Below are 19215 nucleotides of genomic sequence, written 5' to 3' on the forward strand. Positions count from 1 at the left end.
ATCACCCATCAATCTACCAACACATAGTTTCATTCTGTCCTACTCAAACTTTTTTGCTCATTGTCTCCAAAATATATTTCATGCAGTGTGCTTTCTTCCTTGGTCCCCTTGTCATACATGTGCCAGTTTCATTACCATGTTCTAAATTGTGTTACCTTCCTCATTGCTTTCAGCTTTTCCAATTTCTGTTTATTTTTCAGGATCCAAAAACTGTTCCAAGTGCATACATATATGATCTTCCTCCATGTCCAGCCCTCAACAAGCCTTACTCCCCCTGAGTTCCTGTAGCACACAGCACACGCACACACTCATTTTACACTTACCACACAGTTTTCATTTTGTTGTCGTGTCGCTACTGTTTGGTCTCTTCCATTGTTTTTAGCTTTCCAGATGCATGATATTTTCCTTCTATGCCTTGTAGATTGTACATTCCTGAGGACTGAGTTGTGCCTTGTTATTCTTGGAGTCAGGAGCAGCTCTGGGTTCAGGGCCCTGCACAGAGAAGATGCACATCAAATTTCCCATGCCAAATTTCTCTCAAAATGCTTCCTTGCTGCTCCAGGCACTCCCTTTGTCAGAAGTCTCTCAGGCTTGAATAAATTCCCCATCTTTGCCATTCAATTCCTTCACACAATAAGGAATGCTCGCGGTAAACGTGTTTCTTCTCATCCATGATTTCTTTTTTAGTATAAAAGATGTGAACTCCATTACTCAAAAATAAATATAAGTAGCACTCTTCAGACAGGCAAAGATCATTATTTCTGGTTAAAATATAGTTTGAAAATTGTTAGCTAGGCTCAAAGCTTCTGGATTGTAAACTCTGCCAGATACAGTGACCATTTTTAAGATAAAAGCACTCCCCAAAGTGATATCTTTTAATACGTGATTCTTTTTAGACTACCTCTCATAGGCAAGATTAAATCTGTAGCAAAGGCACCTTTACTTTAAAAATAGCAGTTTAGCAAATTTTTCCCAAGGATGCACAGACTCACTGGTGTAGTTCAGATAATCATGACAGCTTTTAATATACTTAGAGGCACATAAGTAGCTTTCTCTGTAATGCAAACTTCTCATTCAGACTCCTCTTTATGCAAAGACTGGAGAACAGAATGACTGGGAAATGTTTCTTTCTCTCTGATCCACTGAGGACTGATACAGAAAAGGGAAAGTTGGCTTCATTAAAATGTTGGTCCTGGGTGTAATTTTACATAATATAGAATCTCTCCCAACCATTCAGTCCTATTTTCATCACCTATGTGGTGTATATCCTAATTTTATCTCTGCCTCCTAGGGATCTTGGGATAATTCCAGGAGAAGAAATTTCCTCAGTAACATCTGGGAATACGTTAATGCATAGGCGTCAGTGTCTAAACTCTTGCTTTTGAAATCATACTTGTTTGAAACTCGCACTTTCCCTTGAATTACAATATGTGTTTCCTTGAAAGTTTATCTCTCAGGAAAACTCCCTCAATGCCAACGTGAATGCTGTTCCAAGTTCAAAATTAAATCACATCCTAGTGCAATTCAGATGTGATAAAAGTAGATAAAAGCAAAGCCAAGTTAATAAAGAATATCAGTTCTCCTTGGAGGGAAATACAGTTTGATAATTTTTTGGGACTCCTGAGACTTGGTTCCTACAATTTCTAAGATGTGCAGCCTGAAGATTTTCAAGATCTAAAGAAAATAACCTTCAAACAAAGAGAAAACCCTTTTTAAAAAAATCTTAAGTGTTGACTTGCTTTAGCATTATCTTATTTGTTTTCTATTGCTGTATAATAAACCAAGTCAAGTTAGTGAATTCAGAATATCAACTGTCGCTCCCCCTCTTCGTGGAGGAACGACACTAAGCCCTGCCTAGGTTTCTTATCCGAGTCACGGCACCATTATGCCGCTCCCCCTCTTCATGGAGGAACGACACTAAACCCTGCCTAGGTTTCCTATCCGAGTCACGGCACCATTATGTCGCTCCCCATCTTCGTGGAGGAACGACACAGGACCCTGCACTGTTCTTTTGTCTGCTCGGCCCTCCCCGGGTTTGCTGCTGGTTCTTCCCGGGTTGGCTACCGTCCCTTCCACCTCCGTGGAAGGGCAGTTCCCCCTAGCCACTTTCCCCACTTCCGCGGGGGAGTGGCACACTGCTGGCCGGCTCTCTCGGGGGCTGCACAGGTGTTCCTTCAGATAGATGTTCCTGGTGCATGCCGTCTCTCTCCTCCTTTATAGTCCTCTTCCACCAATCCCAACTCTGCTACCCACACGCCGAGTACGCTGCTCTCCTCCAATCAGGAGCAGGATCAGCTCCTGCAGGTCATCACTCAAGCTGGCGAGAGGCAGCTGCATAGAAGTTGTTACTCCCTTCTCAGCGCCATATTGTGGGAGAGCAGATGCATAGAATAAGTCTTAATTCCAGTAACTTAGTCTAGTCCGAGTTGCTCCCAGTTGCTCCCCACAATCAGCCATTTGATTGTTCATGATTCTATGGTCAGAATTTGAACTAGGCTCCTTTCAGGGGTTCTTTTCCTGGGTGCACTTGAGGCCATTCAAGCGGCTCTAGTTATAGACTGGCTCAAGTGCAGCTGAGCTGTCCAGTTCGACCTCTTCAAATGTCTAGTGGTTGGTGAGACTATCAGCTGGGCTAGGTGTCTCCAGCAAACTAAATGTGGGTCCTTCATGAGGAAGATGATTTCCACGAGAGTGAGATCAGAAGCCTAGGCCTAGACTTAGAATCCCCCTGAGGTCATTCTGCTGCATTCAGTTGGTCAAAGCAGCCACAAATCCAGTTCAAATTCAAGGGTGAGGAAATGGAGTTTTCTTTCTATGTGACTCCTGGGGCTGGCGCCATGGCTCACTTGGTTAGTCCTCTGCCTGTGGTGCTGGCATCCCATATGGGCGCTGGGTTCTAGTCCCAGTTGCTCCTCTTCCAGTCCAGCTCTCTGCTGTGTCCCGGGGAGGCAGTGGAGGATGGCCCAAGTGCTTGGGCCCCTGCACCGGCATGGGAGACCAGGAGAAAGCACCTGGCTCCTGGCTTCAGATCGGTGCAGCGCTAGCTGTAGAGGCCATTTGGGTAGTGAACCAATGGAAGGAAGATATTTCTCTCTGTCTCTCCCTCTCACTATCTATAACTCTACCTGTAAAAAAAATAAAAAAAAAAAAAGAATCTGTGACTCTTGCAAATGAACTGCACCACCTAATTTCCAAAACACAGAGGAAGGGGGACTAAATTATGATTTCAGCAGAATTTTTTAAAAGTTGTTAACAGGAAAGGAATACTTAGTTTTGTGACAATATCAGAATCAGAGTTATTAAAAAGACTCAGGAATGCTCAACATGGAATAAGGACACAAATAATGAAAATGGAATATTCAAGAACTGAAGAACCCAACATCTATAAAATTGTGTTTATGTGTATTATGTGATTTGCAATATGAATATGATTCGATGAGTTATATGATTAAATTACCATGGTTCTTGACTATCAGAACAACCTGGAAGATTTTTCAAAATATTCATGCCTGAGAATCTCCTCGGGTGTACTAAATAAGGGTTCCTGGATCCATGTTTTTCTTTTTTGTCACTCCCCGTCTTCGTGGAGGAACGACACAGGACCCTGCGCTGTTCTTTTGTCTGCTCGGCCCTCCCCGGGTTTGCTGCTGGTTCTTCCCGGGTTGGCTACTGTCCCTTCCACCTCCGTGGAAGGGCGGTTCCCCCTGCCACATTCCCCACTTCCGCAGGGGAGCGGCACACTGCCGGCCGGCTCTCTCGGGGGCTGCACAGGTGTTCCCCTTAGATGTTCCTCTTAGATGTTCCTGGTGCATGCCATCTCTCTCCTCCTTTATAGTCCTCCTCCGCCAATCCTAACTCGGCTGCCCACACGCCGAGTACGCTGCTCTCCTCCAATCAGGAGCAGGTCCTGCAGCTTGTCAAGTTGGTGAGAGGCAGCTGGGTAGAAGCTGTTGCCTCCTCTCCCAGCGCCATATTGTGGGAGAGCAGATGCATAGAATAAGTCTTAATTCCAGTAACTCAGTCCAGTCCGGGTTGCTCCCCACATTTTTCTTTTTTTTTTTTTTAACTTTTTACAATGTACACTCTCAAAGATAAACCCAAAGAGAGAATATCCACCTGTACAGTTCTTATTACCCATCAACAGTTACATTTTGCCAATCTTTCATCTTTCAGTCCTCCATACTTTTTCTTTATAGTATGCAGAAGCAAGGAGGGTACTTTACTTGATATGTGTACCTATTAAAGACTTCCCAGGTAATTCACACAAAGGTGGCCATAATAGAAATAGATGATGGTCCCCATATGGCCCGTGAGCTCCTCTATAATTCCTAGCCTGCCTTATACTTCTTTCTATCCATCTCACTTGTTCTTGTCAGCAGCTATAGGCACAAATGATTTGTGTCGTTCAGGTCAGGGCATTAAGAGCTAGGTGGCTTGTCCACCTCTGTGTTCCCTGCCCCAGTGACCTCATGTTCCAGATGGCATAGGCACAAGCTGGAAAAAGGCTGCTATTTCACAGAGGCCTCTATGTGATTGAAAAGTAAGCTTTAATTTCTTAAGCTAATGAATTTGTGAGGTCCATACTCTGTTTCAGCACATAGGAAATAGCTGGTTAAAAAGAAATATAACATTAGGGGCCTTACTTGCCCCAACATTACCATGTGACCAGAGGCAAATCAACAAAACTCTGCGAGCCACAATATCTCCAGCCACAACATGGAAACGGTCATGCCTATAGTCTCTGCCTCACAAGGTTATCATAAATGAGAGTCAATGACAGTAAAATTATTTGAAATGTTTAAAAAGCATAATAAAATTTGGCAGTTTATTAGGCTATTGTTCATGCTGTCAAAACCTACTTCCTATCATCAATAACTGGAAAACATGGTAAGGACTACATATAATGTGTCAGACAGAAAAGCTTTGATTAATTCATCCATAATGTCAGTATGTTAAAATTAACATTGAGTTTGCATATGGCCTATTCCACAGTTGGAAAACCTCAGCAATAGGGCATGCAGAGAAGAGATAATTTTGACCTAAATTATTCATGCTCTGCCACTCTGTGGGATGCAATTCTAGACTCTAGAGGGTTGTGGTGTTACCACTCATGAGGGTGTCCTGCACATCCACCCAAATAGATCTGTGTTCTTAACCTCAACAACTTACTTAGTGCAAGAACAAATTCACATAATGATGATACAATTTAGCATATAATATGGGACATTTTTGAAAATAGAAAGAGAAGCATTCATAATTATGCCAGGATGACAGGTGCAGCTGGGAAGTATGGTCAGCCTGTACAGTGGTATGAATAGAGGACAGAGAGAAGATAATAGAAATTATTTTATAATTTATTAAGAGATAAGTACTTGTACCACTTTTTTATAAGAAAGAAGAGAGGAAGGAAAAGGAAAGAAAGAAAGAAAAAGAAAAGAGGACAAAAAAAGGCAAGGAAAGGGAAGGAAAGAGAAAAAGGAAGAAAAAAGTACAGTACCCTACATCTGTGACGAGTTCACACTGGGGAAAGTAACCACCCAAACCAATGGGCTCTGGGGTAACAAACCATACTCTTGAAGATCCAAACTGGTCACATGGAAAGTGTGCCAGGCTGCCTGACCGCTACACCTGAGCATTTCTGAGAGCAGGTGGGTTTGGAGAAGACAACTTAGTAGCCAAGAGGACAGCTTCATGGAGGCCATGATGGCTAGGCTAACTATTTTGGTTTTAATCCTTAGTTCCAGTCTCTCAGAGTTGCCAGGTCCCTAGGAATACACATTAGTGGACTAGAAGATATCAGAAGCCACAGAATAAACTAGGCATGCATTTCTAATGGTTTAAATTCTTTTATGAAAAGAGATTTCTTCATTTCTTTATTTATTTTGAAAGGAAAGTTATAGAAGGAGAGAGAGAGAGAGAAATAGATCTTCCATCTACTGGTTCAGTCCCCAAATAGCCACAACAGCCAGGGATGATGCAGGCCAAAGACAAGAACCTGGAACTCCATCTGGGTCTCCCACATGGGTGGCAGGGCCTGAAGAACTTGGGCCATCTTCTGCTGCTTTGCCAGGAGCATTAGTAGGGAGCTGGATCAGAAACAGATCAGATGGAAATTGAACCAGCTTTCTGATATAGGATGCTGGTGTCACAAGCAGTGACTTAACCAGTTGTATCACAACACTGGCCCCTCAAATTTTTCGAACAACATCTGGCTATACAGTATTGCAGAGATCGAACAATTAAAACTTATTTTATGATTGCTTATTATAAAAGAAGTATGTCATAAAATGAAATGCAAAATTATGTCTTTTTTTATTAAATTTTAATTATTTGAAAGATGAAGTTACAGAGAGAGGTAGAGACACAGAGAGAGAGAGGTCTTCCATCCACTGGTTCATTCCCCAGATGGTCGCAACGGCTGGAGCTGCGCCAATCCATAGCCAGGAGCCAGGAGCCAGGAGCCAGGAGCCAGGAGCCAGGAGCCAGGAGCTTCTTCTGGGTCTCCCACGTGGGCGCAGGGGCCCAAGAACTTGGGCCACCCTCCACTGTTTTCCCAGGCTATAGCAGAGAGCTGGATTGGAAGAGGAGTAGCCTGGACTAGAACCGGTGCCCATATGGGATGCTGGCGCTTCAGACCAGGGCTTTAACCCACGGCGCCACAGCACCAGCCCCAAGTCTTCTTAAACCACACGGATTCTTAAATTGTTTTATTTGTTTAGCAATTTTATTTTTTTATTTTTTACTATTTTATTTATTTATTTATTTATTTATTTATTTATTTTTTGACAGGCAGAGAGGACAGTGAGAGAGAGAGAGAGAGAGGTCTTCCTTTGCCGTTGGTTCACCCTCCAATGGCCGCCGCGGCCAGCGCGCTGCAGCCGGCGCACCGCGCTGATCCGATGGCAGGAGCCAGGAGCCAGGTGCTTATCCTGGTCTCCCATGGGGTGCAGGGCCCAAGCACCTGGGCCATCCTCCACTGCACTCCCTGGCCACAGCAGAGGGCTGGCCTGGAAGAGGGACAACCGGGACAGAACCGGCACCCCAACCGGGACTCGAACCCGGTGTGCCGGCGCCGCAAGGTGGAGGATTAGCCTAGTGAGCCGCGGCGCTGGCTTGCTTAGCAATTTTAGACAATTCATCTATTTGAGCTCTATGCTTACACTAGGGGTTTTGCATGTACTCTTTCCATCAGAGAGGAGTACTTGGATGGAAAGATTTCTCTTTTTTTCTCCTGCTTTTTTAAGCAGTGTAACAGTGAAACAAGAATCTGACAGAGGTGTGTGACACAAGCTCTGTCTAACAAATGTTACTCTGGGGCTCGTAGCATGAGTAGACAGGAATACACGGGCTCACGAAGGATCAGGCAAGAAATGTTTGCATCCGGCTTCTGAGCTTCACTCCAGCGAGAACTAAAATTATTCCCAGGTTTCCCTTCTGCTATCCCTGGAACCAGTGCTTTGTCATTTCTCTCAAAATTGGTCATGTTTTGATACAAAGACATAAGCAAGCACTAAACACAAAAGTGTCCTCTTGAAGCCACAGCACTCTATACACAGCCTGGCACTTAAGAAGCACCCAATCAATCACTGTGGGAGAGAAAAGATCAGATTGCATGGCATGGGACACAAGTGGTAGGATAATGATTGTATGAATAATTATATGAGGAAGAAAATTCAGAGAAAACTCCTGGCCAGTCCTAAGAGAGGGACCATTTAAGTTAAGTTAAAATGCAAGGCATGCTGTTTTTAAATTAGATTTTAATGCTCTCACCACACAAGAAATGATAAGTATGTGAAGAAATTGATATGCTCACTAGCTTAATTTACTATTCTACAATGTAAAATGCTATCAAGGCATCTCATTCGGGATTGGCATTGCAGTGTAGCAGGTTAAACCACTGCTTTGGGTGCCTACATCCCATATCAGACTCTCAGATCCTTCACTTCCAATCCAGCTTCTTGCTAGTGCTCCTGGAGGTAGCAGATGATGAATCAAATATGGGAGTTCCTGCCACCCTTGTGGGAGACCCAGACAGAGTTCCTGGCTCCTGCCATCGGCCTGGCCTAGCTCCAGTTATTGGAGCATTTGCATTGTGAACCAGCAGATGGAAGAGTCAGAGTCAGAGTCTCAGTCTCTCTCTCTCTCTCTCTCTCTCTCTCTCTCTCTCTCCTTCCCAAGTGAATAGATCTTTAAAATATAATATTGAATTTAAGAAGGATTTATTTCTGTGTAAAGTCTAATAGCACATACAAATTTGTGAAAGGCCAATAAGAATAAAAATGATCAACTTGTAGGGAAAACTGCAAATGTAGAAGCAATAAGAGCCATAGAGCATAAATGGCTAATGACCCGCTTTGGAAACTAGATGCAGAGACCCTACTACGAGACAAACCCAAATGCACAAGTCAGCATGACACATGTGAAGATAATAATTTAAAAACAGAATAGACATGAAATTATTCCTTTTCTGCCCCTATACAAAAACCAGAAAGCAAAACCAAAAACAAACAAAAATTAAAAAGAGTCAAACCTCAATGGTTTTACAAGTGTTTTTATCATATTTTCAAGTAATGGATTTTCTATACTTTATAGATATTGCATATAGTTTATATAGACAATAGAAAGAATGAAGTGGTTCAAATTTTCCACTGAGTTTAGTATTATGTTGGGAAATTATGCTTCTAGCCTAAATAAAGTAGAAGATTTTCTTGTAAGTTACAGAAACACTAATGTAAGTTCTCTTTCATGGTCAGTCTTTGACCATATACGCCCAATACGCCAGCACCAGCAACCATCCCTGTACCCCAGCATGGCGCCATGTTCCAGGTAGTCATAGCTGCCCCTGGAGGTAGTTCGGGTAGACTGAACTTCCGCCAACAAGAACAGGAATTCTCTCTGGAACAGACATATATTCGGGAATTAGATGTGCTTTGCTGCACACCCTGCTTTTGCCAACACCATCATCCATGAACTTACTTGTCTGAATGTCTATTTACCTTCATTTATTCCATATCTTACTTCTGACTAAGGGGCTAATTTACAACAGACATAAGGATCTACCAGTCTTACCATATCATCTCATCTCCAGAAGTACCTGACTTATTATAAAATCAGCCTATGGGAGAAACAGGACACCATCTTGGAGACAACTGCTTGCAACATGAGTGCTCTCCTAAGGTATGGGGACTATCCTCTGATCAACAATCAATATATGGTAGCATATCGCAGATAGTACCATAGTAGGAAGATTTAGGCTTAAAAAACGAAAGGTGTGGGACCAGTGCTGTGGCGCAGTGGGTAAAGCCATCACCTGCAGTGCTGTTATCCCATATGGGCGCCGGTATAAGTCCCTTTTGCTCCACTTCCAATCCAGCTAGAAGATAGCCCAAGCCCTTGGGCCCCTGCACCCGCATGGGAGGCCCAGAAGAAACTCCTGTCTCCTGGCTTCGGATTAGCTCAGCTCTGACCATTGAGACCATCTGCATAGTGAATCAGTAGATGGAAGACAGAGAAAAAGCTCTCTGTCTTTCCCTCTCTCTGTCTGTAACTCTGCCTTTCAAATAAATAAACCTTTTTTAAAAACCTGAAAAAGTGAACTTAAGAGATAACCTCTCTCTACTTTCCTATAATTCTGATTTATGTTGGTTTAGTAGGAGTAACCCTCACAGGGACAACTACTTCTACTATTGGATGTGACAAATGATTTCTGTGAATTGGAAGCTGCTTTTCTGCCACTGTCTTAGATTTTTAGCTTTCTCTCTTATTTGGTGCTGCAGATTCCTACTTCTGGGAGACATATTTGGCTTTGCAAAATCAAATTAGGGGCCAAAAGAAAGCAAACAGGCCAGTCCCTGCTTAGGACAGAAGCATACTCTGGAGTTAAGGAGCAAAGGTATAAGGTCCAGACCCATCCAGGGCTTTCACTGTGGCTCAGTATCCTGGATAAGAGATTTAAGGCAGAAGCTGGGCTTGGGGGTGGGGGATGGGGGAAGGACAGAATTAATCCTGAACTTACTCTCTACAGGAAGAGTACACTTTCTTCTCACATTACTCAAATGAGTGAATCCAGGCTTAGAGAAGTTAAGCAACTTGCCCAAGGCCACAGAAATTCAATGCTTGACTCCAGAACCCAAGGTCTTAAAGAATAAACATCCATTGTCTGACCTGACAGATCTTTAGAAAACTAAATAAATACACAAGCAGATACCCAAAGAGAGGTAACGCGTAAGTTACCAAATGTTCCAGGGTGAATCATTGCCACTGCTGCTTGTCTGCAGCGGGGTGAGGGTGAGTAACAGGCTATGTTCTTTTTAACGAGGTTGTTTATTTCCACTGAGAGTACTCATTGCAATGTCCATGCTCTGCAGAATTTTTCCAGGGAAGCCTTGGTTCTGACTGCAAGTCTGCAAGTAGATGAGTTTCTCCCAGGGAAGTGGCACTCCCTTATCTCATTCACCTTCCTCTTCATGCCCCACTTCTGTTTTGTACAGCACAAAGGAAACAACATGGTGAACCCAAGTGAGGTCCATACAGCAGGTGTGGCTCTCGGGTCAGCTATGAAGTACTTGGGGTGGGCGTGTTAAGGGAAGGTCAAGGAGCTGAGGAATACAACTTTGCCATAAACTCCAGAACAGAAATACCCAGCTCACCCTTAGTCCAGGGATGGCAAGAGACAACAATGATTCATGTGGAAGCCTGCCCCAACTTGCTGTGTTTGAACCTTCAAGGTGTGCAACTGACTCAGGGCACTTGTTTAATTTCCTAAATATGTGGTCCTACCTGATGGTCTCTGTAGGTGTCTGCACACTGTGGCCCTCTTGTTGCTGTAAATTGTTACCTGCCTTTTCTGCCTGTACCTCTAGTTTCTGCCTATCACGCCTGGCAATTATGCATTGCTCAGCATATTTTAACTTCAACGTTTGGATTCCTGTCCCCTATTCATTAACCTGTGGTGGCTGACCGTCCATGAACTATTTCCTTGTCCTTTCGGGAAAAACTTTCTTTTATTTCTTCTTCTTTTGTTGTTGTTCTTGGTGGTGGTGGTGGTTCTTGTTTGGGCTTTTTGGTTTTTTTGTTGTTGCTTTGTTCTTCAGTACACATTTGTCTACATGCTCTTTTCAGATCAGACATTTGATCAACATCATTACAATTGGAAAATCTTCCTAATCATACACTACACAATTATTCTCACACTCTAAAAGAAACTGCCAAAGTAACTTATTCAATGTAGCTAGTGCCAAGCAATCAATGGGACAATTGAGAAAAACCAGGGAAGACCATCTTACTCTGAAGACAACTACCTTCTGCCAGTTCAATACCTGGCTGCTCCTCTTCTGATCCAGCTCTCTGCTGTGGCCTGGGAAAGCAGTAGAAGATGGCCCACGTCCTTGGGCCCCTGCACCCACATGGGAGACCTAGACAGGAGAAGTTCCTGGCTCCTGGCTTCAGATCAGCCCAGCTCCATTTGTTGAGGTCATCTGGGGAGTGAGCCAGTAGATGGAATAATTGTCTCTGCCTCTGACTCTGCCTCTGTGTAACTCTGCCTTCCAAATAAATAAATAAATCTATGGAAAAAAAAAACTACCTTTAGTGAAGAAGTTCCCTATGCAGTTACTGGTATGTAATAGGTGCAAAACAGATGAAGGCTTTTTTTCCCCTTATCTGTTAGTATTTAACCGATTCAAAATATATTTGGAATATAATAATATTTCTATTATCTAAAACTAAATGCATTTATGATTTGGTCCTAGAAAGCCCAGGACTAGGAATACACAGGTTTATGTTTTCTGTGTAGCTTGAAAACAAACTCAGAAAAAAATAGCATGATGAACTTGAATCACTCTGTAGAAAGGCTGGTGAGGCTAGAAATTGGCACGACCTTGGCCAAAACCTAGGAAGCCACAAAAGTCAAAGTCGTGGTTTGTTCCTTAGAGGCAACAAAGTTTAGAAGTTCCTTGATGGGTCAGACCTGTTGGGGTTGATCCAGATGATCCAGACAAAGTAGATTTTGAGATCTACTTGGTAAGTAGATCTTGCACTTAAAAAGATGGTGAATCTGTGCTTGCCAACTTGAAAAATCTTTTTTTTTAAGATTTATTTATTTATTTGAAAGTCAGAGTTACACAGAGAGAGGGAAAGGTGCGAGGGGTGGGGAGGAGGTATTTTATCCACTGGTTCAATCCTCAATTGGCTGCAATGGCCAGAGCTGCACCAATCCGAAGCCAGGAGCCAGGAGCCAGGAGCCAGGAGCTTTTTCCAGGTATCGCAGGGGCCCAAGGACTTGGGCCATCTTCCACTGCTTTCCCAGGCCATAGCAGAGAGCTGGATTGAAAGTGGAACAGCCGTGTCTTGAACTGGTACCCATATGGGATGCCAGCACTGCAGGCAGTGGCTTTACCTGCTATGCCAAAGAACTGGCCCCTGAAAAATCTTCTAAACATGTGAGTAAAAAGGAAAGTTATAGGATGAATAATGGAGTGAATATCTGTCGTTACTTTCTACATTCATCAGTATAATAAAAACCTCCTATTTGGTGGACTTCCCTTCTGTAGGAGTATCGTTGGGAGGGAAATCTCTGTCTCCTGCTGTGGAAGCTAAAAGGGTCAGATATTCCCTCTCCTCACTGCTGGCACAAGGAAAAAGTTCCTATCACTAGGAACTTTCTTCCCAAGGCTTGGGGTAGACCGTCATCTCATCCCGCCTCTCATCTGGACTACAGCCACAGCTGGCTAACCAACCTCCCCGCCTCCGTCACATCCCCCCAGTTCCTCAAATCACTTTTAACACTAGCCTGATTAGTATAAAAGGGAAAGGGGCCTCTGCACTATGGCATAGCGGGTAAAGCCACCACCTGCAGTGCCAGCATCCCATATGAGTCGCAGCTGCTCCTCTTCTGAGCCAGCTCTCTGGTATGGCCTGGGAAAGCAGTAGAAGATGGCCCAAGTGCTTGGGCCCCTGCAACCACATGGGAGCTCCTGGCTTCGGATCAGCGCAGCTCCAGCCATTGCAACCATTTGGGGAGTGAACCAGCAGATAGAAAACCTCTCTCTCTCTCTCTCTCTCTCTCTCTCTCTCTCTCTGCCTCTCTGTAACTCTGCCTTTCAAATAATAAATAAATAAATCTTTAAAAGTATATATATATATGTGTGTGTATATATATATATGAGGGAAAATCCAACCGCTACCCTATGCAGACCCTTGCAGTGGTTCACCAACACATGCAGAAGACAATCTGAGGGCTTTAACACATTCATGGCCTCCAGGGTCCTCTCTCTGCCAACTCCCCAAGCCCATCACTTACCACAACCCACCACCCTACCTTCACATTAGACTCCACTCTTGCTGAACCCTCTGGAGTTTCTCACACCAACCCAACCTGTCTTCTCACCTCTCCTGACATTTTGGCCTAGCTAAACCTGATAGCTCTGTTGTCATCTGACTCAGGTGGGTTTTTGTTTGTTTGTTTGTTTTTTCCTTTGGCTCTGGCTCTAAGGCCACCACAAAACACTAGCAAAGCCTATGGTATCCCCTGTGCTTCCCAGTGCCCATACTGGTTTAGGGGCGTCTCCTTTCTTGCACGATCCATCCTGCATTCTCCTGTTTCAATTTTAATCAGAATTAAATCATGTGTAGTATTTGTGGCTATGTCCCACATAAGAAACTTGTCTTATTTGTCTTGGTGTGTAATGGGGAGTATTTGTACAAGTAGAAGCCAAGCCAAGGAGTTAGGATTTTTTTTCTTGTATCTCTATTGTGAGTAGTGGTTCTTTTACCCCTTCTACATACATATCATAATTCTGGTGGGATGGCCTTTCCCACCTTTCCACTTTCAGGGATGTTTACTTCTCATATCATGAGGAAACCAGAAGTCCACTAGAAGCAAATGCCTCACCTGCTCACTACTAAGACCCCAGCCTGTCTGTCTCTCTGCCCATCTTCTCTCTGCGTCATCCCATTGCAATCCCTCACACTGCTAAAGGTGCAGTCCATCTCCATGTGACCACCTTCTTGGGAACTGGTAACATCAATATCACCTCTCGGTCCTCCAAGGATCTTCAACCTACTCTCTACCTGCACCCAAATAGGTTTCACTTCTTCTTATCCTAAAATATAAACAAAGAAGCCAAAAAGAAGAACTGAAAACCTTCCTGGGCTCAATGATTGTTCCACTTCTCTATTTTCCTTGACAGGCACACCAAACAAAAGAAGGTTTTACATACCCTGTCTCCAGTTCCTCATTTCACCTTTATTCTGCACCTTACTCTGGTCTACCACGTACTGCCCACATTCCGCAAAACCTGCTATGATCGGGCGCATCAACAGTCACGCCACTGACAAGCTCCTACTAGCCCTCGCAGCAGCATTCAACACAGCTGTGTCTCCTTTTTGGGAAAGCTGTCTTCTCACAGCTTCTGCGGCTCCACACCTCACTCTCCTGGCTTCCCATCTCCATTTCTGGATACTCCTGCTCAGGCTGTCTGGCTGGCTCTCCTCCACCACCTGAATGTTCCTGGAGTTAATCAGGGCTGGGACCTGGGCCCTCTTCACCCCTCACTCATTGTTTTCTCTCTTAACAATTTCAAACAGCCCACAGCCCTTCAGGTGCCAAAGACTCCCAGATATGTACCTCCAGCCAAGACCTCTCTTCTGGGCTTCGGATAGGAATAGCCATCTGTCTATCTGCTATCTCCACTTGGATGTCTCATGAGCATTTCAGACTTAATGTGTTCAAAATTGAGCTCTTGATTCTCCCAGGCCAATAAACTGCTTTTCCAGGAGCTCTCATCTCAGCAAATAGTGTTTTCAGTGGCTCATATCACAAAAATGAGAGTCATCTTGGGCCTCTTTCTTTTTCCCAGTGTTTTTATCTAACCCACGACAAAGTCCCATAGATTCTACGTGCAGTATGACCTTGGACCCATCCACACACTGACACCAGCCTGCAGCTCTCCTCTGGACCTCTAAGACCTCTCCTACCTGCTTTCCCTTCTCTGCATGCTCTAGAATGATTTTTAATTAACAATTATTGAATTTTAACATTTCCCTGCTTAAAACACATTAATGGCATTTGATTGCACTTGAGAGAAGATCAATAACCCTTAAAAAGAAAAACAAAACAAAACAAAAAAAAAAAAACACACACGAGGATAAATACTTTGGTCCCTGCCTAATTCAGTAGCCAAAACTCTGTCACCCATGTCTATTCTCACAATGCCCAGCCACCATGGCCGGATTTCTCTTTCCTGGAAATTACCAAGCACATTCCTGCTAGTGGGGCTTCACAAGTTAACCCTACATCCCTCCATTCTTCCCTTCTTAGTGTCTACTCAGTGTTCAGGATGCCCCTCACCAGAGACTTTCTTCATCTCCCAAATTAAATACAATATAAATTTGTCCTTCATATAATTTCCATAATTCATACTTATTTCTATGATTTCTCATCTAATGACTATAAGCGTCGTGAAAACAGAAAGTACACTTGTGTTGTGTAGAGCTAAGCTCTTTCTTTTTTTAAAGACTCATTTATTTACTTGAAAGGCAGAGTTACAGAGAAGCAGAGGGAGAGGGAGAGAGAGGGAAAAGAGAGAGGTCTTTCATCTGTTGGTTCATTCCCCCAAAAGGCTGCAATGGCTGGAGCTGGGCTGATCCAAAACCAGGAGCCAGGAGCTTCTTCCAGGTCTCCCATGCCGGCGCAGAGGCACAATGACTTGAGCCATTTTCCACCGCTTTCCCAGGCACATCAGCATGGAGCTGGATTGGAAGAGGAGCAATCAAGCCTTGAACTGGTGCCCATATGGGATGCCAGCACTGCAGGTGACAGCTTTACCAGCTACACCACAGCCCCGGCCCTCTAAGTTCTAGCCCTAACCTAGTTCCTAGAATGGAAGAAGCCTTCACAATGTTGTTGTTGAGTAAGTGATCAAATAAATCATAGACATGGAAAGCCATTACATGTTTTGTACAAGAGATTGACTATGTGAAGTAATTATTTAAGAGGCTAAATCTTGTCAGCAGAGAATAAACTGGAAGGGGAAGAAACTAGAAGTTACTGATCTGGTTTATTTAAGTTAGGGATGCTTGCTGAGTTAAGAAAATTTGAATGTTACATGTCAAGATAAAAATGATTGACTGTAGTTGTCTAAAAAGAAATATTTAAAGGAGAAAATCATCAACTTATAATACTTAAGAAACTATTATACATGCTTCCTATGTGTTAGGTACTCTACTAACTGTTAAGGAATATAAAGCTAAGGATACCATGACCAGCAATACAATGTTATTCAGCAATAAAAAGAAATGAAGTATTGATCAATGCTACAATATGAACGCACTGGATACAAAAAACCACAAACTGTATGAGCCCATTTATCTGTTATGTCCATAAAAAGGAAATTCTGAAAGACAGAAAGCAGATTAGCAGTTGTCAGGGACTAACAGAAGCAGACAATAGGAGTGACTGCTATTGGGAGATGAATGTGTTCCAGAATAAGTGAGGATGGTTGCACAGCTCTGTGATATACTAAATACAAGTGAATTGCACGTGTTAGAGAGATAAGCTATATAGGGTGGAAATTATCTCAATCAAGAGTTGTTAGAGTGAAGATATTACACAAGTACAAGGCAAAATATGCTAAGTGCTTTGGGAGAAAGAACAACTAATTCTTCAAGACGCTCTAATGCAGAGCTTAATCAGGGCTATCTAGATTGCTGGGACCCTGCCCTGAGTAGAATGGCATTCTAGTCCTGGCCCAGAGTTGAACCTTTATTATGGGGAGGGGAAAAAAAAGGATGCAAGGTAGTGAAGAATTTTCTTTCCATTTCCTTCATCCTTAGCTTGGTCATTCCACAAATCTTGGAACAATCTTCCCTTAAATTGATAGGTTTCTCCCTGCACACAGACACTCTAATGACATACCAACTCATGAAAAAGACACACAGGCCAATGCACTGCCTCCGACCTCTATTTTACCCCCAAATGAGTCCAGACTTATATAACAAGGGATGCCTGGAGACCACAAGACTGCTGATATCAGTCAGGACCAAATTAGTCTTCATCTAAAATCAGTCTCTGATTGTCTGCTATGAAGTGTGTGATCTTTTCTCTTTATTATAAAAGTATATCTGTCATTCTAGACTTTCTCTATGCAATAATTTTATCTTAATACAATCATGTATAAGTTAAAAATCTGTATATCCACATAACACTACAAAAAGCGTACTTAACATGTTTTTACCTACCTTCTTAAGCAATTGAGTAAGTTTATGATGAGCCGTCAAAAAAGATATCTAACAGTTAATTAATCCCTCATGGTAAGACATATAAGTGGCTCCCAATCTTTTGCTATCATGAAAATGAAGCAATAAACATATTTGTACATAAAGATGTTTTCATACTTAGTTTCATTTCACTTAGAGTCCCCAAAGTGTCATTTTTATTTCAATTTCCTTCATCTTTTTTCACTACCTTAGTAAAGACACATTATTTGGTTTATAGAGTTGAGTCCTTTGATCAGATCTTATCCTACATATGCAAATGCAAAAATTAAAACAATGATAGCAATACCTACAATTTATTCATGTATTTCATACAACTAAATGATATACAGGAAAAAACCCTTGGACACTCATATTGGACCTACTGTATGCCAAGCACTGGAGTAAGTGATTTGAAAATATTAACCCATTTAGTTCTTTCAACAACTCTAAGAAGAAGTCACTATCATTCTCTCCACTTTAGCAATGAGAACCCCAGGCCAAGGAAACACAGGCAGTAAGTGACAGAGCCAGGATAATGGCCGCTGCTAGGCTGGCTCTAGAATCTGGGTTTTGGAGCACTATTCTGACCAAAGTTTGACTTCTGAAGATCTGGGTTCAGGTTCTAGCTCCACTGATCACTGATCTATGGGTGGGTCAGTAAACAGCTTCAACAAGTTTTTAATATCTCTCTTATTAAATACAGACACACAAGATTTTATGCAAATTCATACATGTTAACATCGGATGCATTTAGTGAAGTATTTTTTCTCAGCTTCAACTTTTTCTTCCTTCTCTCCCCCTACCTTGGGCACTCTTAGTGAACCTCTTATTGCATGCATACAATGTAGTGCTTATTCTTTCATGATTTTCTCCATGCTCACATAATCACACATGCACACATGCCATGTGCAGTCTCATTTCACAATCATTGTTTACATGGAAAGAACACATTCATGTCAGCCAGGACCCAATCAGGAAAACAGAAGCCATTATATTGTAAGTCAAACTGAAAGAACTGAATGCCAGTTAGTGGTTACACTGGTGATATGAGCTAAGGAGCTAAACATGAAATGGCAGTCATCCTGGAGAGTCTCATGAGAAGGCATTGCTATGAGCCCTAGGCTGGAAATACAAAGGAGGTAATGTTATCTTATCCCAGCAGCTGGGGACACCCACTGGGAGCTGGCACAACAAAGCTGCCCAGTGGGGCCAGTGCCATGAGAGGCATTACTGCCCCAGGTGGATACCCTGGCTTCTCTGTGGCTGCCGCCCCATAGCAATGCACCAAGCACTCCCACTGGCTAAACTCAACTAGAGCACAACTGACACAGGAGTGTGGGAAACACAGTCTTCAAGGGTAATCCTTTGTGCTGCACAGAGGAAATCAGGGGAGGGCTAAGAAACAGATCAGACAGCAAACATGCAATAAAATCAACACGATGTTATGCATTTTACTATACCTGCTTTTTTCAATCAACCTAAGCTTAGGGAAATTCCTCCTAGTCAATAGGTATACCTAAATATACCCCTCTCATGGATGCTAATTCTTTATATAACTATTCTGCCATTAATGAGCATTTGTGTTCTCATGCTATTAAATGGGAATATTACTTTTCCTGCCTAAGTCCTATAGTTATTGTGAGCACAATGTAAGTCAATGAATATGAAGGTACTTTACAAACTAGAAAACTGAGTAGCAGTATATAACTGAGTAGAATGAGTATGTCACTACAAGGTAGCATTCACATCAGTTTATGAACTACAGGCTGCATATTCAATCAAATCTGAATGGACTGACAATCTGGACACTAGAGAAATGTCCACTGACTCATACTTTCCCCCTCAGCAAAGGCAAGTCCCAAGACCTCCCTCCACCTTCTCAAACCTGCCCTGCTTCCCAAAACACTGCTTCCTCACTGAAGATGAACAGTAACCACATGTGACTTATACTTTATAGTT

At 42.9% G+C, this 19215-nt stretch overlaps 1 long non-coding RNA gene and 1 other non-coding gene across 2 annotated transcripts in view; both read right to left on the bottom strand.

Annotated features, from left to right (window-relative positions):
- Window positions 1-329: 329 nt before the first annotated feature.
- The window catches only part of LOC149123715 (uncharacterized), a 96930-nt gene continuing 78044 nt past the window's right edge, over window positions 330-19215 (bottom strand). Inside the window, exon 5 of the long non-coding RNA XR_016214532.1 lies at window positions 330-492. This is a non-coding gene — a long non-coding RNA (uncharacterized LOC149123715). The remainder of the gene's footprint in view (window positions 493-19215) is intronic.
- Window positions 11086-11149, bottom strand: LOC127492565 (small nucleolar RNA SNORD78). The gene has a single exon (XR_007922075.1). It is a non-coding gene; the product is annotated as a small nucleolar RNA SNORD78 (small nucleolar RNA).

This window comes from Oryctolagus cuniculus, chromosome 10 (genome assembly GCF_051225735.1).
Source record: "Oryctolagus cuniculus isolate XC-2025 breed Fujian yellow rabbit chromosome 10, ASM5122573v1, whole genome shotgun sequence".
Classification (NCBI taxonomy): domain Eukaryota; kingdom Metazoa; phylum Chordata; class Mammalia; order Lagomorpha; family Leporidae; genus Oryctolagus; species Oryctolagus cuniculus.